This window comes from Rhipicephalus sanguineus, chromosome 4 (assembly GCF_013339695.2).
Source record: "Rhipicephalus sanguineus isolate Rsan-2018 chromosome 4, BIME_Rsan_1.4, whole genome shotgun sequence".
Taxonomy (NCBI): Eukaryota; Metazoa; Arthropoda; class Arachnida; order Ixodida; family Ixodidae; genus Rhipicephalus; species Rhipicephalus sanguineus.
This window is the reverse complement of record NC_051179.1, coordinates 48820338-48847984: the sequence shown is the minus strand read 5'-3', so window position 1 is coordinate 48847984 and position 27647 is coordinate 48820338. Positions and strand designations below refer to the sequence as shown.

Sequence of the window (27647 nt, the reverse complement as noted above, 5' to 3'; positions counted from 1 at the left end):
AGTTACATTGGAACCGGTTTCTGTTTTCATAGGTTTTTGGCATAGCGTGCAAATTAATGAGTTGCGCTCAGAAATGCTAGAAATCTGCTCTGAAGTTTCCATGAACAAATGTGTCCTGCATGCGGTCTCTTTAGCACACGCCGGCGGCTGGGCAGACACACGAGGACTCAGGTTGTGTATGGTTCACAGACTTGTGTGTAAGTTAGCGCACACACACACCACACACACACACACACACACACACACACACCACGCACGCACGCACGCACACACGCACGCACGCACTCGCAATCACTCACTCACTCACTCACTCACTCACTCACGCACTCACTCACTCACTCACTCATCACACTCACTCACCACTCACTCACTCAACTCACTCACTCACTCACCACTCACCACTCACTCACTCACTCACTCACACTCACTCACTCACTCACTCACCACTCACTCACTCACTCACTCACTCCTCACTCACTCACTCACTCACTCACTCACTCACTCACATGAGCACGAACTTGTGCTCACAGGTATGTGCACGTATGTTCACACGCACACAGAGACTTACATACACTCATTTGCATACAATCCTACTTACGATACACTCTTACTTCAGACACACAGGCACACACGCACATACAATTGCATACAGTCATACTTACGATGCACTGTTATACTTCATACGCACTAACACACACACACAGATACAAACACACACACATACAGCCGTAACTTTCTCTGTTTTAAGTTATCACAGAGTGATCAGGATTCGGAGCACGCACAGGGAGCGTCTACTATAAAGCTGGCACTCCCACGCGCGCGAGTGTCAGGTGTTGTCGAGAGAGGCGCGCGGTGCCTCCGTCCGGAGGATTCCGAGATTTCCTCCAGGCCGCTCCCTGATTATTTGTGCACAGCGTGTGTGCTCTCGAAAGTGTGCGCGCGTACTACGAGACGTCGCAATGGCCAAGGTCAGGAACTCCACCTCGCTTTCTTGAATAGGATCGCACGCTGACGTCGGACGGTTAAACAACCCCCGCGGAGTTTTCCTAGCATGCCCCCTCCGCTCTCGTATTATGTATACCTCGCACCGTCCGTGTACCCTTTGGCCCATCTCCATTTCCTGAGGCTCCATCCACACCCGAGGAGCAGATGCGGCGACCCACGCCTCCGCTTCGGGTATTTCCGGGCGTCGACATCGAGCCCGCATTGCTTCACCGCTGGACGCCTCCGCGATCCTCAGCCTATCGCATGGACTGTTTCTGTTCGTTTACGTTATAGGCGCATTTCCTTTTTTTTTATCAGTTAGTCCTTGCTCTAGAATGAGCGCGAAGCGACGGCTGTTTGTATGAATGGTGTCCGTTTACGGATCACGGACCTTCTGATGCGCAACCTTTCGCTGAGGTCGTGTTCTCAGTATCGCAACGTCAGGAGCGCGTGTACAATGAAAACACGTTCTCTTTCTGCCTCTCTTTTAGCTTTCTCTTCCTGAAATTTCGCTTTTTTTGTTTTAGCTTATGTTTCTTGTTTTCTCTTCTCTGCTTTTTTTTTATTTTCGCTTTTCTACACCTCAGCATTCCATTTTTTTCTTCTTGCTTTCTTTCGTTCGTTCTTTCTGGCTTATATTTCCTTTTTTTTTCTCTTCATTCGCTCATTGTATTCTCTGTAAAGATTGTTGATTCCTTTGTCGCGATTCTTCTGCCTTATCCTTCCATCTCCCCTGTTTTTTTCTTCACTCTGGCTTTCCCAGGAGGAAAGAACTGGGGTAGGGTTATAGAAGGGGAGATGGGTGTAGCTTTTTTGCGTGAGCAACGGCACGCACCGTCCTTGGCCCCTTTTACCTTCGAGTGCACGTGCAGCGATGCACTCCTGTGACGCCCACGCCGACCGAATTGTTGCCCCGCCTTGGGTGCACGCCACTAGACACCATGTGGCGCTACCATCCACGGCTGCGCTCTCATTTTCCTTCAAAACAACTAATGTCTCCGTACCACGCGGTCATGCATGTTTTTTATTTAAGTTTTATTACGGGCCTGCTTGCTTCAACATCAAGGATACCCAAACAAGTGAAACAGCAGTTGCTTGGACCATATTAAACGAACTCGAAAACTGTTAGCATAATTAAACGATAACTTATGTGAGAGGAAAACATCAAGTGCAGGACTTGGGGACACTTTGCTATTCCGAGCCCTTAGTTGAAGCTGCCTTTGTCACTGTATTAATTTTGTTGTGCCACCCATGATTAAACTGACTAGCTGACTTCCTTATTGATATGCTAATTGTGTTGCATAGGATCGTCAGGATTACTGTATACTGTATTGTTACAGTGTACATCGACGACGTTCAAGTAGCATTCCGGCGTTTCCACGCATCTGGTTTCCTGCGTCTATCAAGCAAAAAAATAAAAAATAAAAGTATAGTGCTTTTTTTATGTGCACTTACTCAGGTTACTATTTTCCATATTTCCGCGTATTGCTTCTACTCCTGGGCGTCATTGTGTGATAGTAGTTTACACAGCTTGGTCTATGTTTGATATAGTGTAATACGACTCGAAACCCTCTTTAAGTAAATAAACTGTATAACGATCTATTCCTTGCATCGTCACACTTGTACAGCAGCCTTCCGGCCACATGCAAGTGTTACGGTGCGCGACTTTTCCAATGAAGTGACCAGCATAACAAAGTATATTGAAGGTTCCTAGAACCTATTCTAACGCCGTGGTCCATAGCATCGCGTTATACAGACGTGTGACTGCATAGTGTAAAAAAAAAAGGTAATGACGTAGTGTGTTTCAGGCTTTCAGTAAACACTGTCGCACTTATAACGAATGAAGAAGACAAGCGTTATCGTGGGCCCAGCAAGCTATAAGGGACTAACAAAGAACCAGCTTCCGTGTGCGTGCCCGGAGAAAGGCCTCTGTCGGCAGGGCAGAAGCAAAGTGCATACGGGGTCGCTTCGGGGGCGGCACCTGCCATGGGAGGAATCCGTGGCATTAACCCGAATTCCGGTTGCAGCAGCGGAAGCTCGCCAAGCGTGTGGCCCACGCGCCCGACGCACGAGCCGTGCCTCGGAACGGCACGACGACTCATTAGCGCACGCGCTCTCCGTGGCCTCATCTCTTTCGCTGTAACCTTGCCGAAGACCCACGAATATATATCTCATTTTCGGATGCGAGTGAGCCTCATTCCTCTGCTGCGTGCAGAGAGCGTTGAAACGATGAAATCGAAGGTAACCACGATGTAGTAACACCTGTCTTGATAAACGTGGTCCGCCGCGGTGGTACAACGGTTACAATGCTCGGCTGGTGACCCGAAGGTCGCGGGTTCGATCGCGGCTGTCGCATTTCGATGGAGGCGAAATGCTAGAGGCCTGTGTACTGTACTATGTCAGTGCACATTAAAGGACACCAGATGGTCGAAATTTCCGGAGCCCTCCACTACGGCGTCCCTGATAACGTGATTTTGGCACGTCAAGCTCCACAAATTATTATTATTGATAAAGGCTGGGAGTAGGATGTATCTTTTTAAATCTTCCTTGGCCGCTTGCTTCTTACATGGTAAACCTGCAGATTTCTTTTTGCCTTCAAACAAATAAAAAACTTGTCATGTATTTGTGATATGACATATATTTGAGTGTGTCACGTGTGCTCGTGTGCATTACTTCACGGGGAGTAGCACTATATGTTTAAGAACATTGGGAATGCAGGCCACAGACGTGTATCTTTGTTATTACCTAATTTGAATGTAACTAAGGCATTCTTTCATATCGTGCCTGAAGACTAACATCATCTTTTGATTCACGCCACACTCAGAGTGTACCCACGAGAGCACACGCTGTCAATCTGTGTGTCGAAAGCTAAGAACGCATCATGTTTCAGCGCTTCCGCTACTTAAACAAGTCACTGCGCGTGCGCGGAGCTACACTTAGTTCCATAACAGCTCGGCTCGATATGAAATGTGTGTTCTAATTCTCACTTCCACCCTACACAGCAATTGTGCAAACAGAGATATGAGAAAGGAAACGGTACCTTACGCCGCTTGCTTTAAAGGCATATTTCATGCAAATGCCCGCAATCACGCTGTCCATATCTTATTCGAAGAATTAAGATGTCTCACTCTACATATATTCGCATAGACTGCGTTCTCGTCTCAATCTTTGTAACTGCCAGACTCACTGAGCCGTTATTTTCATCAACATAAAAAGACGATACAAACTGACTCTCTGCACAGGACACAGAGGCTGCGTTCTCCTCGCAATCCTTCTAACTGCCGGACAATTTGAAGGCACTTAATAGCAGCGATAAGGGGATTGCGAGCAATGACTTATCGTGAAGGGGGCGGTTCGGAACTCTCTACAGCCACGTCCACTACGTGGTGTATAGATCGGCACAAATTTTTCCTCAACGCCCGCGATCGTAAAAAAAAATGGAAAGAAAAGAGAATTATACCAAGCGTAAGGAATGACGGCTTATTTTACAGCGAGCTGTCTCCCATAAAGTCTAACGCGGCAAGGGGCGCGTGGAGCCTGCAAGATGTACTGACCAGGAAAATAGTGTCGATGCATCTCAGATAGCGATTGGGAAAAAAAATTATAGCGCTCAATTTAGACGTACACCACAGTTGGCTACCCCATGCACGTGTCGCATGTCTTCCTCCGTGAACCAAGCCCACAGCGCGCGCTCTCGTTTAGTTCGTTTTAGAAGCCTGTAATAACAATACTTCAGAATAGAATTAAAAGAGGGCGGACAAACTGGCGGCGGTGTGTCTCTCGGCACGCGGCGCTCGGATGTTGTAAGTTCGCGGCCAATGGCTTGCGCAACTCTCATTTCGAGGCGTAACGCCCCTCCGTGTTTCAACACCGGAGGAAAAAAAAGAAAAGAAAAAAGCTCGGTCAAGCGTGCATGAGGCAAGGAATCGACGCCTGAGGACGCGTGCGATCGACTTGAGGCATCGCCGGCGCTGCTGTGAGAACGATAACTCGAAAAGAAAGAAAGAGGGAAAAAAAAACGCGTAGGTTCAAAGGTGGCGTGGAACGGCGGTGAGCTTGTGGGTGAACGGTAGTATATAGTGGCGAGGCTGCCTAAATAGCGACCTGCGCGAGGTACCTTTCTCGACCTAGACGTGAGAGAGGCAGAAAAAGAAAAAAAAAGACAGCGAGAGGTAAAAGGCGCGATAGACACGAACAGAAGCATAAAAACTCGCTAAGATGCACGGCATGACCGTATAAGCCTCATCGCGGGGATGGTATATATGCAATGTGCCACCGCGCCAATGCGTCAAGGCGGGGAGAAGCTGGCGCCATAACGCCGTGCGACGAGTGTACGGTGGTGTCTGCGTAACACGTAATTACGCTTATAAATACCTTTCTCGTTACTTTACCCTCCCCTGGCGTCGTTCGTCGGAAGTATGCGATGACGTCACACTTATGACAAACATTCCTTTTGTATTTTTCTTTTTTTAACACCGTAGGCGCACGCGATTGTGGTGGGTCTTATTGAAGGCTAAGAGTTTCTTAGTTAGTTAGTTAGTTAGTTAGTTAGTTAGTTAGTTAGTTAGTTAGTTAGTTAGTTAGTTAGTTAGTTAGTTAGTTAAGTCGTCTAGTTAGTTAGTTTAGTTAGGTTAGTTAGTTAGTTAGTTAGTTAGTTAGTTAGTTAGTTAGTTAGTTAGTTAGTTAGTTAGTTAGTTAGTTAGTTAGTTAGTTAGTTAGTTAGTTAGTTAGTTAGTTAGTTAGTTAGAACTTTTCTCGCTCTCATGCGCCGGGTTGTTCAACTGAAAGGAATCTTGCGAGCAGGACACTTCTACTAATCGACAGCGATATTTATCGGCTCGTTCTAAAAACATCGTCAGACATTTTAATTCCTCGACGAATATCGTAGCAGATTCATCGAAAACGCGTTGTTAACCTCAAACTGCGACAGCGCGCAGGCTTTCAAACCGCAAGAATAACGCCGCCTGCCTGCGTGCTGTTCGAGCCGTTTTGTTCTCACGCCACTGCAAACCGAGTCTCTTTCCCCTCTCGTATTTACAAGCCTTTGTTTCGGGGCTCCCACGCGCTTTTATTGATTTACTTTTCTTTTTCGAAGAGCATCTCGGAAAGCTTCAGCGATATCTCCCCCCGGTGACACGCATTTAGCACAAAAGCTCGCCCTGGAGAGCATGTCATTACGCCACGATCGAGACCCGAAAAGTCGGCGCGGCAGGCCCGTCCCTATAGTCATTCCGATTCGTCCGCTTGCACACACAACGAAAAATTACAATAAAACGTGGGATAAAGAAAACAAGCAAGGGAAAGGGTGACTCGGGATGGATATAAAACCGTTGCATTGTCCGCGCGTATACGCATTGCCCATTTACTCGCTTCGTAGCGTTCTCCGAAAACCTCCGCTGTCTTCGTCAATGCGTCTCTGGCCCCTGATCTCTTGAACTGCACACACAAACGCACCCGATGCCTGCGTTTGCCGCGCCGAAGAAGCCCGCGCTTTGAGCGTCGAATCGCGCGTGACCAACGTTTTGACTCCCGCGTACCTATAATGTCGTTTCGGGTGCTGTTTCTTTCTCGTGGTCAGGGGAGCGAGAGAAAACGATCTCCAAGAACAATGCCTCTGCGAGCATGCTGGCCACACCCCAACCCCTATAAATCTATCTATCTATAACATGCAGCGCCACGCGTGCAAACGTAGAGAACAAACAGCCTTAGAGTTTGCCTTTCATGTGGGGTTATGACAACGAGACGCCCGTATAGATATATAGGGCCAGACGAAAGGAGGGACCCAACGGGGCAAAGGGAAGCTGTGTATAACGGCGCAAGCTTTTCCGAAAGGCCTTGTAGATACTTCTGCAACTTCCCGCAGCGGCGGGCGCGACTAGACGATGCGGAATTCGTAAAACGCTTACGCTGGTTTTTTTTTTTTTTTTTGTTTTTCGTTCGATTTGCCCGCGTATGCACGGAGAACGCATGTATGCGGGTTATATAGGCGGCCAAACGTCGTTTTGTTTTGAACTGCGCGGTTAGATGTTAGCGCGACTGTGGAAGAACAGCTGGAACAAACGCTCGTTTTTACGGACAAAGGGTCGTGTCTGCGTGCCCCATTGAAGCGTAACTAAAAGCCGCGCGCGGACGCGGAGCGCGCATTGCATTAAGGTCGCGCCGAGGTGCGTCGAAAAGTTTTTTTGTTCCTGAGCCGTTTTGTTTCGAAGCGATGGCGCGAGCTTCTTTTCGATGCGACATGATACTGAAGGCTGATCGCGCGCTTCCGGAAATGCGTCCGAACGCGCAGTCGAATCGCTGTTCTGACGCGCTCTGTAGAAACTCGGCGAAATTTTTGTGCGACAAGTTCCTCATGATATGGGTAACACTTATTGCTGCAGTGGCTACGAGCTTTTGATGCATCTCTTACTAATTTTTTTCTGACACTGCTTCTGCGTGACTTAATGCGGTAATAATGTGTGACGAAAGTTCGTTGTACGGTATCAGAGGTGTAAGCGAGTTCACAAAGGTTGTCGATTGCAAACGTTCTACGTTACTGGCCGGACGCTTTTGTTAATGTTATGTCCAAGATTAGTATCGGCTTGAATTTTCGCTTATACGAGCCATACCATCTAAGTAAGAACGAAGTCACTCGAGCACCAATTTCGGGACAAAGCATATAATGCGGTTATACGTCGTTGCGATTAAGAGAGAGAGCTTTCACATAAAAGGCACTAGTGAACACGGAAACAGAAATTGCCTTTGTAATATGGGCATGTCGTCTGTCTCTATAGAAATGACTTTACAGTTGAACGCTGAAAACGAAATTCTTCACAGGCTAACTTCTAGCTCACTCAGCACACAAGGTGTCAACCGTATGCGCGACTTTTCATCACGGTGGTATGTCGTCAAATTTCAAGACTCGGGCACAAACAGAAAAATTCTACTATAGCTCCCACAGGTGCACGCTGTCGTTGTTTTCTGCAGAGGAAAAAAACAAAAAAAAAACCAACGGGGGTTTTCTCCCTGTTGTCTAACAGTTGTTTCTTTAGGTAGCACACGTTGAATTTTTGAATTTGTCGGCTTCGCTACCACGAGAGAGTTGGTGTGGTAGTTTCTAAGCGAGCAAATGACGTACGCGACTGACCATTCTGAGTAGGTTCACCCTACATGGGAGTTAGACACGGCGATCCTTGCAAAGGAGACTTCTCGCTTAGGGTGTACTTTTCACGTTCAGCTGCTGCTATCAGTTCTCCAGATCACAGCACAAATGCAGGACACAAGAAAGAAAGAAAGAAAGAAAGAAAGAAAGAAAGAAAGAAAGAAAGAAAGAAAGAAAGAAAGAAAGAAAGAAAGAAAGAAAGAAAGAAAGAAAGAAAGCGCGCTCTGTCGAAGACAAAGTTTCAGTCCCTGCTACTGGGGCACGTTCCAAAGTCTCGGATTCTCTCGTTGCGCGCACGACTCTCCCGCAAACGTCGCACCAAAAACACACGCTCGCGGGCACGACCAACGTTGAGGCAAAGCAGCGGTGAAGCGCTCCCCTCGGCGTACAACTACGGCCGGCATCCTGAAGCAGGCAGAAAACTTCGGCGGCTATAGCATTTCCCAGCAAGCCTATCTGCGGCGGCGATCGCGAGATCGTGAGACGCCGGACAGAAGCCGAAGCGGCGTGGGTCGCGCGAGCATTTTATAAAACCTCGCGGCGCCAACAGCAGCAGGCAAATGCGCGCACCAACGGCAGTGGCCGAGCGAAGCAACCGGTCTGCCCCGCCACTACTGTACTCCCGATAGATAGCGCGGAGCCGCAGTCGTCGTGACCGGGCACGTCACGGGTCAAGTGCGAGTCACGACCTTGAGACAAAAAGAAGAGTCAGATCCTACTCTCCTTCTTTCTATCTTTCTCAGTCTCTCCTCGCTTCTACAGGAGCTGAGTGCGAGAGAGAAAGAACGGTGCAGGAAAAAGAAGCGGCGGCGATCTCGCATGCAGGCTGGAGGCGGATGCGGCGGCGTATTGAATGCTCCTGTACTTGTGAAAGGGTCTTGCAGAGCCGTGAGAAAGGGCAGGGGGCCAGCACTCGCTTCGCAGAGACGGAGGGCAAACCAAAAGTGAAAGCCGTGGGGTTATCGAGGTGCCACTATTGTGTAGCGAAAGAGAAAGCATTTGAATGCAGCTTATGCGTTTTTATTACATCGATGTTTGTCTACACGGATTCGAGATCATCTTTGGTGACAGAAGTACACCAGTTTATTTCTTTTTTTCGCGTCATTCCTTTTTTTTCTTTTTTTGGTTCCATAGAAGTGTACAGCGCCAGCGTGCCTCCTTGTCTGTGATATTTATTCCTTTTTATAATAATATAACCTCGAATATAATGTTATCTCGCCAACCTCCCCTCGTGTAATGCCCAACCCAGGGCCCCTAAGGGATAATAACTTATAATGTAGTGATGATGATGATATCGCGTGTCTGCACGCGTGAACAGCCCTAGATAAGCTATGAGCTAGTGTTCGTTCCTCGACAAAGCCCAGATTCTGTAGCTTCGATGTGTGCGTTTCTATCTTGTGTGTCGCACAATATGATCGCAGGCCAGTCACGTGCTACTTGGGTATCCCTGTTACGTCGGTTGTACCTGTTGCGCACATCAGGCTCTACTTCTGTGGACACCTGCTGTATAGTTCGGAAATCCAACAGTCTCGTTTTGTTTAATTTGCCACCGCAACTAATGAAAGTCCTCTCGCCTGCGCTTTGCGCGAAGCGCAAAGCGCAGGCGAGAGGTCTTTCATTAGTTTCATTAGAGGCGAGAGGCGAGAGGACTCTGCGCTTTGCGCTCACGCTATTGCGTCAAGGGAATAGCGTTTCAACAGTGATCACTGCGTCGCATCAGTGGTGCGTATCATCGTCGAGTGCCTAAAACAAGAAGAACAACGTATTCTATTCGATTGCATGATAAGTTCAAAACCCTCGAGGGACGACAATGCATACTAAGCAATGTGCTAAGCAATGTGCTTGGACATGGCACCATGCCCCGAAACGCGGAGGCATGTAGCGAGTGCTCATCGAGACGCTTTAGTGGCACAAGCCTAATGGACGGTCTATAAGTGACATTACTGTTTGTCTTTATACTAATGTTTTTTTGTTTACGGGCTGATATCGTGGTTGTTCTGTCTTTAAGTACGAGAAAAAACAATACTTACGTAGACTTTATCCATGGTTTAATAATGGGTTGCCACCCTATACGTCTTGAACTCTGCCCACAGGATACGCTGGCGAGCGTATGTGTGCTCAGTGCTTTTGGTTATTTCGTTCTTTCTTCCAACTTTTCTTGGTCATTTGTTAGCCGAGTACCACTGCTTGATTTTGGAATAGCCAAATCTAACGCGTCACACGTTTATGTGTTTTCACATCGATGTTTTAAAGACGATAGTCTTTCTTGGGGAACTTAAACGCCGAAATTTTGGTCTGTATTTCTGTCTGTCTGTCTGTCTTTCTGTTTCTCGGCACGTCCCTCGATTCAGCCACCCGGTTAAAGTTGAACCACTTGCCCAAGGGCCAGCCACCTTGAACGGATGACTAGGTTCATACTTGTGTGCATTGTTGATCAAAATGCAAACATTACGCATATCTGAGGCGCAACATCACTAGGTAATTATTAGGTGCTGTGTTCCTTTAATAGAAAATACATAAATACGTACTTCTAGAGACCCTAGTTTCCTAAGCTGCGCTGAAAATGTGACTGCGCTGAAACTTGTCTTCCTCCGTGCCCTCTGCACGAGCTCATTGTTGTGTTTCGGTTTCGGTTCCGTATTGCACTGTATGAATGCCATGGGGTGCCGCTCTGGCATTCCTGTTTTACTCAGGCGACGTGTAAATAAAACAGTGTGTGGAGAGCACTCGTTGAGTGCGGACGTTCCTTCTGCTTCGGCGTTTCCCGCCTTCGGCGTTTCCCGCCAAACCGCGTGTTCGGGCTGGCTGTCGTCCCCGCCGGTCGCGTTGGTCACCGCCGGTCTTCGCCTGCTGCTGCGCCGGGACTATACAGCCCGCAACACAGCACTCATGTTTCCCGACGTATTGCCAGATGGCGTCCATATCTCACGCAGCGCCTCTTCTATCGTCGTTAGACGACATTTGCAGCGACGCACGCAGATACGCGGCCAATTTTTCTTTTTTCTTCCCCGAGTATCAATGTTATAACTGTCAGTGACAATGCAGGGAAAATGCAAGAGTGCTCAACTTGCAAAACAGACATCGCTTGCGCATACAGCGCAATCAACAAGTTCGTGCTTAGTGCGTTTTTGTGTTGTACTGTGAGAACTACAACGGCTTGGCATCTCTACAATGTCCAGCATTTTGCGCGGAAGTAGCTTAGTTACTTGCGTCACTGCCATGGTCGTACTAGGTGTACACTGATGTTGCTTTACAAGGACACGTCGAAGCCAATCAGCTAATTTCAACCAGTATTAGATGTTTGTTGTTGTATAGTTACTTGGTAGCGTAGAGCGTGTTACTCCAGTCTGCATAAGATTGCGTCTGGCGTTTGTGTAAGGTACACTGACGCAATTCATAAGCACTTGTTTAGTTTGTAAGGCGTCTCTAGCGCTTATGTGTACCGGTTCAATAAACTTTCCTTTGTGGAAGGCCTACTTGCTCTCCCGAAGCGAAGTACTTCAAATCGCCCATCTTTTGCGCTAAACACATGAGCAGACAGGAGTCCCCAAGTGTTAGTGCCTCCAAGGGCCACACTCATTTAAAATGCCCTTTATGGACAGCTATACAGCTCCGCCTTAGCAGATTGCGCCGTGCTATGAATCGTTCACCTTTTTTTTTTCTAAACACATCGTGGATTCTTGTCCGGACATTGCTACTTCGTTGTATAGTGTTACAGGCCATCACAAGCGTGGAAGAATGCTCCAGCAATGCGATGAAGGCAATGACTGCTATTGCGTTCGTGTTATTGTTTCGCCATCTTGGCTGCAGCTTCTGTCCCTGTGTACACTTTGTCAATGCATTTGGTTCTTTCTTTTGGAGGCTCTTATGCCAGTGACAATATTATATGAATAGCCACATAGAGCTCCCATAGTAGTGCACTCCCATAATGGAGTGCACGGTACTGTAGATCACTCACGTTTTAATCTATCCACATCACTTTTTAGAGGGTACTGACTAATCTAAATCGTTTGCATATTTTCCCAACACAAACAGCGATGACCAACCGGTGAGTAGCGACTATATAGGTATTGTACTAGAGGGACTGTTGCCTACAGTTTTCGCCTAGTAATGTACAAAATATCCTAAATTGTATTTACCTGTTCGAAACACACAACAATCTGCGCGGCATCCCTCTACTTAAATGTTAACCCTTGAGGGTAGCAAACCTAACCGCTGTCGCACTGTATAGTATGCATAGTACTGTGAAATGTCTGCCGCTATCTTTTGTCCCTAAACACAGGATCAAGCAGCAATACGAATGCCGCATGCATTTCCCCGCGCAGAGATGTATACAGCTCACCGCTCTGCCGTAGTAGAGAGTACTCAGTACTCCAAATCGTCCCCATGTTTTTCTAAGCACAATTTCCTGCCGTTTTGAACAGTTTTGCATAACTCATGAACAGTCAGCCCACCGCTCCCAAATGGTAGAGCCCGCGGGTCTCTAAATTGTCTCCCGTTATTCTAAACACACTTGTACGTGTCACCTGCGTCGTCGTTTTAGATGTGACGCATCTTATAGCGGAGTTCAATCCGGTGGTGGTGGTGGTGGTGTGCGGCGTGACCAACCTTACTGCGCATGCGCAAGCCATCTCCACGCACCTCCTCTCTCTCTCCAAACCCCCTTTCCCCTCCCCTCTCTTCTCCCCCTCTCCCATTTCCCCGCCTCTCTCTTCTCCCCCTCTCCCCTATCCCCTCCCCTCTCTTCCCCTCCCCCCTCTCCTCTCCCCCTCTGAAATGCGGGCGAAACGCTGCTTCGCATCGCCTCATGGTCCCCTTTAGCGGGAGATGGTGTGATTTTTTCTTCCTGTCGTGCCACTCAACGTCGTGAACTTTTTCCATAATATTTGGGGCACCTACGCACAAGTGGTGCTAAGACTGAGGAAAGAGTGGAGCTGTAGGCCTTCCCCTTCCTCCTCACCCTCACGTCACGCCTAACCCTCGCTTCCCTTTCCCATCCCCTTTCTATACCGTACTACGCATGGCTATGCTACGCTAGTAGCTGCTTGGCACGTACCCACTTTCTGTGGCGCATACTCTCCCAGTTTTGTGCGGACGATCCCGGAGTTTTGCCAAGCTTAAGCAGCTTCGCTCTTAAAAGTTTTAAATGTGAAGCATTTCTTAGCAAACCTTTGGCACTTTGGCGGCACTTTGAGCGTTTCTATCTATCTATCTAGCCGCCCACGTCTGGGTGCCATCACGATCGCCTCCTTGGTGTAGACCACATGGTGTAGACCAAAGTTGGCATGGGATGGTAAGAGGATTTCACGAATATGACTGTCGGGTCACGACATGAATAGCATGAAAATCCTGTCGCGTACGTCGTCAAACTCTTTCCTCCAGACACGTGTGGCACTTACCCGTTTACCACGGGCCGCGGTGTACGGGTATGCGCCATAGGCGATCGACAGTTTCAATGATATCTACCCAGGAATGGCGAGAACACACATTGGTATGTAATGCGAGAACGTTAAGCAAAACCGTTGACCCGACGAATGCAAAGAATAAAAATTAAGATCCCAGCCGGAATCGAACCCAAGCATTCTGCGTGGCAATCAGATATTCTACCACAGAGCCACGCCAGGTCTGGAAACTGCTTTGGAAGAACAGCCTAGGGCGTAATGTCGGTGCAACGTCAACTGTGGTTGTGGTGCTGGCTATCTAATTTACAAGAAAGCAATAAACACTACATATGTACTCCTACGATACAGGCGTCATATCACGTTAACGTCTGTGGTTCCAGTGTTGGCTCCGCTTTTATAGCAGTCTAATAAACATTAAATTTGTATTCCTATGATTCAGCAAGCTATGTTGAAGCATTGCTCGACCCCGGAGGAATACATGAACGGAATTTACGTATGATATTCACATGATTGCACCATAAAGTGCACTTAGTTTCGATAATACTGACGTATGTCCTCTAACGTGAGTGCTGACGTTACGTCACACCATAAGTTACCCTTTAAACGCCAGTGTTGTCGACGTGCCAGGTAAGCTCACAATGTGCACACAGCTACTACACTTACAAAATCACGTTGATCCACCTCGCAACGCTTGGCTCAAAGCCATAAAATACAGCATAGAAGTACTCGCAGACTGCTTCGCATGAAACCGATTCCCACAACGCGTGGGATCTGCCGAATTTTTGTCTTCAGTTGACTATGACTCTTAACTACCGTACGAAACTTAATTCACCGTACGAAACAAGGTGCCGCCGCTTCCCACTTTGTACAAGCACACACGAACCATCTAAACTTACCAAATTTATTCGAAAAAGCGCAAACAAGGATTATTAGGATCGTCAATCTCTATCTGTATGTTTTCTTCCTATAGTACATGCGTAAGCCTTATCGAAGCATTAACGTCGCCTGAGCACGAAGTGCACCGGCGACACACAGGCAACCCGCTGGGTATGTAGAGTATCAAGAGAGCGTTGAAGACTGCTATACCATAAAGGGCTGTTTTTTTTTTTTTTCCTTTTTTATATATTCGTGAGAGGCAGGGCTATCCGGTTCGTGTTGATCGCAGGCTTACGCAAGTGTGTAATGATCCGTTTATCGGGATCCTAAGCCGGGCGCGCTATAGACCAATACGCGCTTAACACGTCCGCGCAACCCCATCCGTGATCCTGACGTATTACGTAAGATAGCGCCCTCGGCGGACGTCGATTTAGTTTGCGCATCGTCACCCGAACCGATCGACGAGCGTCATTAAAGTGCCACCGATAGATAACAGGGGCCCGCATTACGTGTATACAGCGCGCGACTTTAATCGTGGCATTAAAAGTGTCGCCACAGGTGTCCCTTGGTTGTTTTTATGCCTGCCTATGAAGGAAGCGGCATTAGCATAACCGAAGCACCCCCCCCCCCTCCCCACCCTTCCCCTCACTGCTACCAACACCATGTGGACTCTTGTGCAAAAAAGCGTACGCCTTATTAAGGGTCGTGGCGTGCTTTGGGTGCGTTAAGTTACCTGATCGCCATCCTATTGCCGACGACTCGCACAAGCTCACATCAAGCCCATTTAGTTTTGTGTTCGTTTTTCTTTCAGAGTTTTACTTTCTAAGCAGCGATTAGCGTCCCGCGAATCCTTACACCACGCGCAACACAAACACTCGCGCATAGGCTACAACCGCGCTATCCTTTTCTCGTTTCATATTTCAGGTGTGGCAGCGTTGGTTACAGAACCTCAACTACATGCCCAAGCAACGCGCCGGCTAAGTATTCCAATACGATGTGTATTCATGTCGTCAGCCTCTTGAGTTATTAAAAGCAACAAGTCCTGCTTCCTTCATGCTGCTCCTGTAAAAAAAAAATAAAAGATGCAAAAAGACGATTAATGGCTGTTTGCAGGGTCGCGGCGTTCTTGGTGTATAGTTACTTCGACGTAAACGGCTTATCATTAGCTGCCGCAGCACGATACTGCGACATCGTCCTTATCCCGAGGGGCAAAAAGGCGAAGTAACTGTACCAAGATATTGATCACAGTGTGCAGAAAATCGTAGGCTTAATTTGAGTGTCAGGTACTTAGGATCAAAGCGCAACGGCGGGGCTATACTTAAAATGCTAGCACTGTTATAAGTTAACCGGTGGCTGAGAAGACGGAGAGGCGGCTATAAAGCATACATTCTGCGATTTGCGTAATGACGGATATCGAGCAGACCTTGATTACCTGAATGGACGTTCCAAGGCGTTTTCCATTCAACAAAACACGACAATTGCTTTCTGAGCTTGACTGCATGGTCATCTGATTTTTGTTTTAGTTTAACAGCATTGATAGATCGTCCTCATACATTGGTAAGTGTTCGGAATGAGAACGACGTTATTAACATCACCGAAACATAGTTTTGCGTGTGAAGTGTGAAGCAATTAGTGTATCGGTGAAGAAGTGACAACAACCAAAGTTTCGAATTAGTTATGTATGCAATAGGGTAAATAATCCCGCCTGCCTGTTACGAAAAGTGTCCCGTGAGGTATATATAATTTTGGAATGTCTTCTCGGAGAAGAAAGAAGAAAGAAAAAAAAATGAAACGCACGTGGGAAGGATCGTTAGAACACCTTCTTGGGTTTAACAATATTTCGGAGAGGTAACGGAATTAAACGAACGAGATAACCGCTCGAAACTGCGTTTACTTCGATTTCCTGTGCGACACTATATACGTGTGTGTGGCATTGACGCGAATATAAGTACTATATAATCCGGCTGTCTACATTTACCGAAACGAAATAGTCAGAGAAGCACGTTTCTACCACCGCTAATTATACTGCGTCCCATGCATTCATCTGGCCCTCTGTCAGCCTCGTTGGAGCACGCGAAGAGGCTGGAAAAACTGTGTGCAAGACACTGTCGCGTTAAAGATTAATTGACACCGAACACTGGTAGCGTGCGCGAGAACAGATTATGATTGCCTTGTTCTGGATGCGCTCCAAACACGTCTTTCGTTTGCACCTTTCTTTGCTTTCGATTTTTTCTGTTATTTCTTGCCTTTACGTCTTTCAGGAAATGGGCTCCGTAGAGTGCGGGTATATATGGAAGATAAATCGTCCCGCACGACGCACGTATACATAAACGTCCCCCCCCCCCCCTGAGAAAGGCCAGATCCGGAAGAAAATTTTCTGTTAAACCGGTCATTTGCGAGAACGCCAATCCATATTTCCTTAATGCTACCTCTCTTACCTCTTCTCGACGATATCATTTTTTTTATTCCTTCTTTGTACAGTCAGCACACGAAGCGGCCCACATGTATTCTTTCTTTAGACTTCATTCGCGGCCGGCTGTGATCCCTGGGGATTAAAGGTCCTTTGTGCAGCGCCGGTTCGAATGCCAAGCATATGCGCTGCACCCTTGCCTCGCCTCTCTTTTCTTGCCAGTCTGAGTGCACATGCACGCAACGGTGTATTATAGTTTCATCTTCTTTTTGCTGGCCTGTTGGCGCGTTTCAGGCAAACAGTGCCGAAGAACTCCGAACCAATTCGCCTCCTTGTGTACCGTATGCATTCGAGTGAGGGCCGCACTCGTGCCTATAAGATCAGCCTATTTTCACGTTTACGTGGCGTCATAGGGTGACGCCGACGGTCAATTTTCGCGTTTGTTGAGGCATCGGAGGTTTTTGCCTTAAAAGACAACGTGTTTGATTTTGCAAATTTGGCGTGCAGGCATATGATTACGTCAGCTGTGCGTGTAGAAAAGTCGCAAGCATATATATACTCATGGCTAACGACATGGATGGTACTGCATACTGCTCTATTCAAGGGTGTGTTGATGAGCGAAGCCTTGACGGTGGGAATAACGCTAGACCAAACGAGCTATCGTTCAACAAGCACCGATTGCGATCAATAGTTTTGTGACAGCAATAGCGTTTCCTATTTAGGCAGCAAACGATAACAGTTAACATCATCAGGGAAAGCAGATGAACCGAACTCGTCAAGGAGCGGCAGTTCATTAAGATGCCGAACAAAACAATCAAGCAAGCAAACAAGCAAACAAGCAAACGTGCATACAGCGGCCTATACATGAGTGTTTCCAGTAGTATACAGCCGAAGAGCGCGTGCGGCTAGGCCAGCCCGCCCCTGCGCGTTTGTTGTGTGGTGTGCGTAGTGCACAGCGCGCGCCCTGGGGACGCGACCCCGGACAGATTAAATCGCGGCGAAGAATCCGACACGCGGAGGCCGTATTTCACCGGGTGTCCTCTCTCTCTCTCCCGGAGTTGGGAGGTCGACCATTAGTCTATATTAAGCCGCACGTCGCTGCTGCAGTGCAATATGCTTGTTGATCTCAGAGTGCACGAATCTTGCCTTGTTTTTGCGAACAAGTTCGATCACGCAAAGCCGCGTTCTCTCCTGCAGTCACCAGTGTTATTCACCCTATTCGAGACCATATAGCGTGCAATGTTTCGCCACTGAATCCTGTGACTACATGCAAAGAGGTCCCCGGTTAGATGCTGGTGGTATAAGGCATCTTGTATCACCATGTTTTGACATTAACCCGGCCGTGCGGCCTTAGTAATACATATGCGGAATCGCCTTTTTTAAAAACAGAATTTGCACGCATTCGCCACGAAGCTTACTTCTTGTTGGGGCACTATATTCAATAAATGTCTCAGCAGGAATGACCTCTGTGGTTTGGGATGCAGGAGATAGTGATTTATTGAGATAAGCTGTTACCGAACCGAGGGTGTCATATGCACATGCGCTTGTTTTTTGTTTGTTTCTTTTTCTTTTTTTCATACATCGTGATGGGAAACACATCTCGGAGGTGTTATGCTGCGTGACCGCATCGGGTGGACGTGTTGCAATGAGCGTCCGGCAGGGGGTATTGCAAGGCTCTATGTGTGAAATATTGATAAGATATTCCTGGAAATGAATAAGTTGCAGATTCGGAGAAGCCTGCTAAGTCTTTCCTTCATCTGAACTTTCTTTTTTTATTATCCGTTGTTACCTCGTTGCGCAGTGAAGCTGCCACCGCAGGCGAAGCACCACGTTCCCAAAGCAACCACTTTGTTGATATTATCCCGCGGTATTTCATGCCGGGACTGCAAGACACAGCAGGTTAGGCGGGGAGTTATCTATAGGGGCTTAATTTTTTGCTTGTTCAGTTTCTTGACTCGCGACATAGGGACAGCCTGTCTTCTTTTCTATTTCTCTTATTATCATCGTACAGAACATGGCCACATAAACATGGTCTCTTGATGAGGAGCGATGACCGTTACTTCTCAATACTACCGCACTTCATGAAACGTAGTGCACCGAGTCTGGCAACCTCTCTGAAACGACGGGCATGATGCTGTTTGAGTTTGCGCGTGCTGTGCTTTGGTGACGAGCGCGAGCTGTGCGCCGTGAATTATCGCCGATTAAAACGTACCATACATGCTAATATCTGCGACGCCTGCGTTGTTAAAATTCAAATCATACTTTTCGAGATGGAAGCATGAACCTTAAATGTTAGACCAGATTATATGGTGCATATTGCCTAAAAAAATTCTTATAGGTTTTTTCGTAGCTTTGGCTGATGTCGGGAGGATGACATGTTGTCCCTTTCATGACGTCATATCATGTCTGTACGAAAATCTTCGTATGTAACGCGACGTTTATTGGTCGGAATGAGATCAATGGTAAGAGTCGCTAGCCTTCGTAGCGTCACCTACGAGCCGCCGCGGTGGCGCAGTGGTTACGGAGCTCGGCTGCTGCTGACCAGAAGGTCGCGTGTTCGATCCCGGCCGCAGCGGTCGTGTTTTCGATTGAAGCGAAAATGCCATGGAGGTTCGTGCACTTAGATTTAGTTGCACGTTAAAGAATCCAAAGGGGTCGAAATTTCCGGAGGCCTCCACTACGGCGTGCCTCACAATCATACCGTGCTTTCGACACCTAATACTCCAGAAATTATTATTACTTGTAACGTCACCTGCTGTGTATATAGAAAAACGGAGCAGCATCGCCTGTTTAATAGTGTGGCAGATCCGGCTTAGGTGTACGTACCACGCCCCCGATAACCAGACCGTCACCATTCCTCTCTGCGCATGCGCTCGAGAAGTGGCGAACGTCACGTTGAAGATACTTAGCGCAACTTGGCATTCACTCAAAAAACACTCACATTCACAGACGCTTCCACTCGAGAACACACCCCACACACTTTTTTGCCTTCTTGAGTGGAAGCGTGTGTGAATGTGAGTGTGTTTTTTGAGTGAACACCAAGTTGCGCGAGTATCTTCAATGTGACAAGTTACCGACTAGCCCAACAACAAGTTCTAATAAGTGGCGAACGACCAACTTCCGTGAAAGGCCTCCCCCTATATAGGTGCATACACTTAGAGGGTCACCCATGTAGCTGCAAAGCAAACAGCACTAGGCGCGGGAGTATCAACACAGCAGCAAACACTTCCACGACCCCAGGGTGGCGGCGGCGTGCAAGGAGGCTTGCTTCCAGCGGAGAGCAATCCGGGATGCGCGCCCCGCCGCCCGTAGCGGGCAACGCACGACGCCGCGAGCACGAAGTTCGGGACCTGGGGTTCACGCGCGCCCGGCGGTGCATGGGAGAGTCTTCGAGGCGCCGCTGTGGAGAGGGCGAGCCGCCGATCACGTGAAAGTGTGCTGGCCGCGGCGTGAGTGGGGCATATGGGCATGTGTGTGTATACCTGCAGTGTCTGAACAAGCGTTGAGGTCGGGGGAAAATGAGCGGCAGCAACGTACAGCCTTTGAGGTGCAGTGTGCGGCTGTGTGTGAAAAAGAACGAACGCCCAATCGACGACCTTCGCAGGCTTATTCGTGAGTGTGTGTGTTCGTGCGGATGCACTTACTGCACAGTTCGCCGCCCGCACGGCAGCGCTGTGTAAGCGTGTTTGTACGCATAGGTAAGGTTTTGGCGGGATGCTCGTGGCTGGCGATGTTCTCGCGTGTGTGGTGTGCTTTCATGCTGCGCGTGCTGCCGGGGAGAGCGGACGGGGCGCGGACGGACCGACGGACGGAACGGAAGATCGTGAACCTCACGGAAAGTCGTGGCGACCCTTCGGAGCGTGACCCGCGATTCGGCGCGACCTCTGCGATGACCTTTTAGTGGCGGCGGTGGCGCCGATGACGCCGGAGTTGAGAGGGAGGGGTGGAGAAGACGATGAGAAAAATCGGAGAGGAATATTCTGTGGCGGTCACGCAGCTGTCGGAGATTTCGGATCCGTTCTATTGACGGGAATGTTTCTTACGAAGAGTTATAACGTTAAAAGTTTTCGACGCGTCTCTGTGACGTCACGCTTATTCTTTGTATAAAAACCAGCGAGAAACACGAACCACAGAGAAAGAACACGACGGGACACCTTTCTCTGTGGTTCGTGTTTCCCGATGGTTTTTATCCAATTCTACATGTACCAATTAGCCCAGTCAATCGCCTTGATATCACAGAGAAATAACACGACAGGACACGCTGGCACTACAACTGATCAAAGAATGCTTGAAACGCAATCTTATACCCGCCGGCAACCACCTTTGCGCGTGCGTGAAGCAGCCATGCGTCATACAAAACAAAATCTTAACGAGTTCTCACGGCGTCTAGAAAGTTCATCTCCTTAGCAGACAGGCGTACTGACGTGTCACTGACGCAGTCGTTTCCCCCTTTCTTAATGTAGAAGGCTTCCAAAATTTCCCTTTGGGTTTTTGTCTTTCCCCGACCTAGGATTCTATAGTGTTGTCAAGCACAGTATTGCACCCGCACTGCCTGCAATGGCTTGGTAGATGAGCACCGTCTTTCGTAGGAAGAGAGGCCCTGTGTTCCCTGAGGCGATCATTAAGACAGCCGCCACTTTGGCCGATGCATGCCTTGTCACGCGATAAAAGGGTTACGATAGACAACATGAGGGCCAGGCACAAATTTCGAGACACGATTCGTGCCGCACGTGGCCGCACGGACCATGTGACGCGAGCGGTTGCCGAGAAGCTGTTGAAAAGGCAGAAAAGGTCGCGCAGACGACAACCAGTTAACGCCTCTGCTACGTGGGACCAAGGCAATTTTGTGGTCATGCCATATGTGCATAAGTTATCGCATAATGTCAAGAAGGTGGCGATGAAACATGGCATCCGCATGGTTTTCTCGACTCCGCGGAAGTTGAGTGGTCTTTGCAGCCGCATCAATCGGCATGCGCCGAGGAGGGCCACGTGCGGCACGAATCATGTCTCGAAATTTGTGCCTTGCCCTACTCATGTTGTTTATCATAACCCTTTTATGGCGTGGCAAAGCATATATAGGCCAAAGTGGACGCTGTCTTGATGATCGCCTCAGGGAACATAGGGCCTCTCTTCCCGGATGACCAACTCTGGGCAGTCCGGCTGGCCGAAGACGCCGCCAAGACTCAAGGTCTGGCCGCCGCCTGAGGAAGGGGGGCTCCGGTAGGGCTAGTCTCCCGGCCCCCGCCTCCCTTGACCCCAGCAAGGACACAAATAAAGTTATGTCTCTCTCTCTTCCTACGAAAGGCGGTGCTCACCTACCAAGACACTGTAGGCAGTGCGGGTCCAATCCTGTGCTTGACAACACTAGAATCTTAGGTCGGGGAAAGACAAAAGCCCAAAAGGAAGTTTCGGAAGCCTTCTACATTAAGAAAGGGCGAAAAGATTGCGTCAGTGACACGTCAGTACACCTGTCTGCTTGGAGATGACCTTTTTAGACGCCGTGAGAACTCGTTAAGATTTTGTTTTGAATGACGCATGGCTACTTCACACACGTGCAAAGGTGGTTGCCGGCGGGTATAAGGTTGCGTTTCAAGCATTCTTTGATCAGTTGTAAGTGCCTGCCTGTCCCGTCGTGTTCTTTCTCTGTAGTTAGTGTTTCCCGCTGGTTTTCATCCAATTCGACATGTACCAACTAGCCCATGCAGTCGATCGCCTTGTTACTCTTTGTAATTCGCCTAGCTTTGTCAACCAGTCGAACATTCAGTGTGGCGTTGAAGAACTTCAGAGTCTTCTAAACCCTTGGTGTTAGCTGCTGTTCGAAGCATGGCTCACCCGCAGAGGTGGTCTAGTGGTTATGACACATCGACTCTTGACCCCGAGGGTCGTGGGATCGAATCCCTACTGCGGCGCCTCATTTCGATGGAGGCGAAATGCTAGAGGCCCGTGTGCTTAGATACAGGCGCACGTTATAAAGAACCCCAGCTGGTCGAAAATTTCCGGAGCCCTCCACTGCGGCGTCCCTGATAATCATATCGCGGTTTTAGGACGTAAAGCCCCAAAAATTATTATTACGTTAAGCGTGGCACCGCGTTCCGATAATGTTCCGGCGAAGATTGAGATCTTGCGAGGCTGGTATATCAGGTAATTCATTCCGGTGCAATCAAACTCGATGGGCACGCGCACCTTATCAAACCGAGCGAAACTGCGTCATCTCCTTCAACACCGTGGCATTCATGGCCGTCTGAAAAAGTCTCGTGACCTTTAGGATCGCAGTAACAATAACAAAAGCCTAGATAAGTGAGAGAGAAAAAGGGTGTCTGTTGTGCGAGACGGGAAGGAGGAGGAGGGTAAATCGTGAACTAGTCGCCGCCGCGGCACGCAGCGGAGAACCACACGAGTCCTCACGATTTGTGCAAGGGGCTCTCGCCCGGCCCTCGATATTCTGCGATCACGAGTTCCCGTTTGTCAGTGAGGAATAGCGCATGAACTCTCGACGCCATATTTTCTTTTTTTTTTCTTATTTTCCTTCGTCGTCGCGTTGTTGTTTGCCGCGTAAGGGCAAGCAGAAAAGGTCTAAGGTGAGGGGAGCTGAAAGCTGAAAAGGTCGGCGATTATTTATAAGGCCACGTTGGTTTTTCTTAGTCAGGTCCGCGCGGTGCCCAGAAACTGGTCAGTGTTTTTTTTCTGTGTAGTACGTCTCGTGCTCTTTTTGCGTGTAGGTATTTTTCCTGCCTGTACACCCGCACGTTCGATCGCCACGTCGAACCAAGATAAGAGTTATTTTCTTTCTTTCTTTTCTTGGGTGCGGGGTGGGAGGTTGCGGGTTCGTGTGGGGCGGAGGAGGGCATGGCATCGTGGTTTTGAGAAGCTTTAGCGGGAGATCCGCCTGCGGTTTCCACGATTTTCATCGATTACGCGCGCCGTGGCGTGATCGTGAAATGCGAGGAGGAGGACCGCGCGCATGTACACGGCGCTATAGGGTCATAAATTGGCTGCGCAGGATTTTCGACATCCGAGCTGGTTTGTGCGTCGTGATCGGCGCGTGTGTTTGTGTATACACGGTGCTGTTAGCAGAAGCTTAAGCTCTCCCGTAACTGGATAAACAAAATCCGCGTATTCCTGATATATTCTTTTGAGAAACGCTGGAGGGAACCTCGTGACCGAGAAAGAACAACTTTGAATATTTAGCATTGGTAAACATCTTAGATCGATTAGGAAAGATCCATTGCGAACTCTGGGCAAATGTATTCACGCGGTTATTTTAATATATCTCTTCAGGGAAGACTCTTTTCATCACAGTGAAAGGCTGTGCTGTAAACTGAGCAAACTGTTTTGCAAGTGCGTTCAAGTTCGATGCATACATTCCTACACTCAGGTCCCGGAGTGTGCTCTCTGTGTGACTATAAACAACAAAAAAGGTACTTTGTGTGAAATAGATATACATGTATACAAACAAATATGGTATACCGGCAGATACCGGTCTCTACACACCTGTGCTGTAATATTGAAGTATGACGTGTGGGTTGTTCTTTGACTACAGAGTGCATCAACTGCCTATGATAACGGTCCAATGGCGCGTTATAAGAAGTAGCTCATACGTATAAAGAACTTATAATTACAGTCGTAAGTGGACGTGGAGGAGTCCTAATGGCGAAACTAAAAATGAAATAGACTTCATAATGTGCGACCACCCGGGCATTATACAGGATGTGGAAGTAGTTAACAAGATCCGATGCAGTGACCATAGAATGGTAAGATCTAGAATTCAACTAGACGTGAGGAAGGAACGGCAGAAACTGATACGCAAGAAGCCGATTAATGAACTAGCTCTGCGAGGGAAAGTACAGGAATTCAGAGTTTCACTTCAGAATAGGTACGCGGCTTTAACCGAGGAAACCGACCTTAGCGTTGACGCAATGAATGATAATCTGACTAGTATCATTAAGGAGTGTGCAGTGGAAGTCGGGGGTACAGTCGTTAGACAGGACACTGGTAAGCTATCCCAAGAGACGAAAAACCTCATTAAGAAACGTCAAGCTATGAAAGCCTCAAATGCAACAGACAAAATAGAGCTGGCGGAGCTTTCGAAGTTGATCAATAGGCGTAAAGTAGCCGACATAAGAAAGTATAATATGGAGAGAATTGAGCATGCTCTAAAGAACGGAAGAAGCCTCAAAGCTACGAAGACAAAACTGTGCATAGGCAAAAATCAGATGTATGCATTAAGGGACAAGGATGGCAAGGTCACAACCAATATGGATAGAATAGTTGAGGTAGCGGAAGAGTTCTACAGAGATCTGTACAGCAGCCGAGACAGTCAGGATGATAATGTAAGAAGCAGTAATATCCCAGAGGAATCTGACATCCCACCAGTATTAACAGGAGAAGTAAAGAAAGCCCTAAAGGGAATGCAAAGAGGCAAAGCCGCTGGTGAGGATCAGGTAACATCAGACCTGTTGAAAGACGGTGGAGAGATTATGTTAGAGAAACTGGCCACCCTGTATACGAAGTGTCTCTCGACAGGGAGGATACCAGAATCTTGGAAGAATGCCAACATCATCTTGATCCATAAGAAAGGGGACGTCAAGGACCTGAAAAATTACAGGCCCATCAGCTTACTGTCCGTTGTCTACAAGCTATTCACAAAAATAATTGCTAACAGAATTAATACGACATTAGAGTTTAATCAACCAAGGGACCAGGCAGGATTTCGTACAGGCTTCTCAACAATAGACCATATTCATACTATCAATCAGGTGATAGAGAAATGCGCGGAATACAACCAACCCCTATACATAGCTTTCATAGATTACGAGAAGGCATTTGATTCGGTGGAGACATCAGCAGTCATGCAAGCACTGCGGAATCAGGACATCGACGAAGCCTATATAAACATAATGGAAGACATCTACAGCGCATCCACAGCCACTATAGTCCTTCATAAAGAAAGCGACAGAATCCCAATAAAGAAGGGCGTACGACAGGGAGACACGATCTCTCCAATGCTATTCACCGCGTGTTTACAGGAGGTTTTCAGGGCCCTAGATTGGGAAGAATTAGGGATAAGAGTTAATGGAGAGTATCTCAGTAACCTGCGATTCGCTGATGACATTGCATTGATGAGTAACGCGGGAGACGAATTACAGCTCATGATTACTGAACTGGATACGGAAAGTAGAAGAGTAGGTCTGAAAATTAATATGCATAAAACTAAAGTAATGTGGAACAATCTTGGCAGAGAACAGCGCTTTGCGATAGGTGGCGAGACGCTGGAAGTTGTAAAGGAGTACGTCTACTTAGGACAGGTAGTAACCGCGGAGCCGAACCATGAGAGTGAAATAACTAGAAGAATTAGGATGGGATGGGGCTCATTCGGCAAGCACTATCAAATCATGAATGGTAGTCTACCACTATCTCTCAAGAGGAAGGTATATAACAGCTGCATCTTACCGGTACTTACCTACGGAGCAGAAACCTGGAGACTTACAAAGAGGGTTCAACTTAAATTGAGGACGACGCAGCGAGCGATGGAAAGGAAAATGATAGGTGTAACCTTAAGAGACAGGAAGAGAGCAGAGTGGGTCAGGGAACAAACGGGGGTTAAGGATATCATAGTTGAAATTAAGAAGAAGAAATGGATATGGGCCGGCCACGTAGCACGTCGGCAGGATAACCGGTGGTCATTAAGGGTAACTGACTGGATTCCAAGGGATGGCAAACGCGTGAGGGGGAGACAAAAAATTAGGTGGGTAGATGAGATTAAGAAGTTTGCAGGTATAACGTGGCAGCAGAAAGCACAGGACCGGGTTGATTGGCGGAACATGGGAGAGGCCTTTGCCCTGCAGTGGGCGTAGACAGGCTGATGATGATGAATTACAGTCCGGCCCGTCAGCTTTAACACGGAACAATACTGCATTTAGCAAGCCGACCATTGACTCGTTTTCAGCAGCGAATGCCTTTGTAGATGTGATTCAGGAGTCGGCTGACTCCAAATGCTCAGAAACGAGTGTGGTTCGAGCTATGCGTAGCTCGTCCCTCCCAATGTCTTTATAATGGTCCACCTACGCTTGCGTCCTGTTCTACCTTACGAAAATGCTTATATGGACCTATATAAGAAATTCCATATATGACTACATCAGGAATTGGGCATATCAGGCCATATATGAATGCTCCCCATATATGTGCCATATACGGCTTGATATGCCCAATTCCTGATTACCAATATATGGATGAGGCCTAAGCTTGATCATTTCTCTATCAATGGGTCTGGAGCGAGTATATAAGGTATAGTCTTTTGTGTGGGAACAAAACGTTACAAAAACAGCTTAGGTAACTTACACCATTGTCACACGCACACTCTGCATTTAATGGCATTTAATGTTTCCATCGTCGACGTCACAGAAAACAAAGAACATTCAAATCTGTGGACAAGAAGTGTGGGCGATATAGGCACTCAGGGGAACACGCATACGTTAGGGTCATTTAGTGGATGGTCATATGAACCCAATGGTGCGAGGTCTTTTAAAGAAACACGCACATCAGAGTGGCGGCGTACGCTTTCTAGTGCATTTCCTATGGACAATCCTTCGACCTCATGCTACATTGGGCTTCCGCAGATTTTCTTCTGACACGCCTGTGTTGTCAGCCCTTTGGCATAATTAAGGCCCCAGTACCACGTGCTGTCTGTGGTGCTTTTCGATATTACCGAATAAGCCAGCTAAACCCTCCGGTTGCATAGCGCCAACAACACCGATGAAAACGAGTTACTTGCAAATAATTAAGTTAATTGAGGTCTCTTGCGTTTTGTACATGCCGGCCTCACGTGACCATTTTT

At 47.9% G+C, this 27647-nt stretch overlaps 1 protein-coding gene across 1 annotated transcript in view; it reads left to right on the top strand.

Moving 5' to 3' along the window:
• The window catches only part of LOC119389934 (mucin-19), a 475744-nt gene that overhangs the window by 261192 nt on the left and 186905 nt on the right, over positions 1-27647 (top strand). The gene's annotated exons all lie outside the window — the stretch shown is intronic.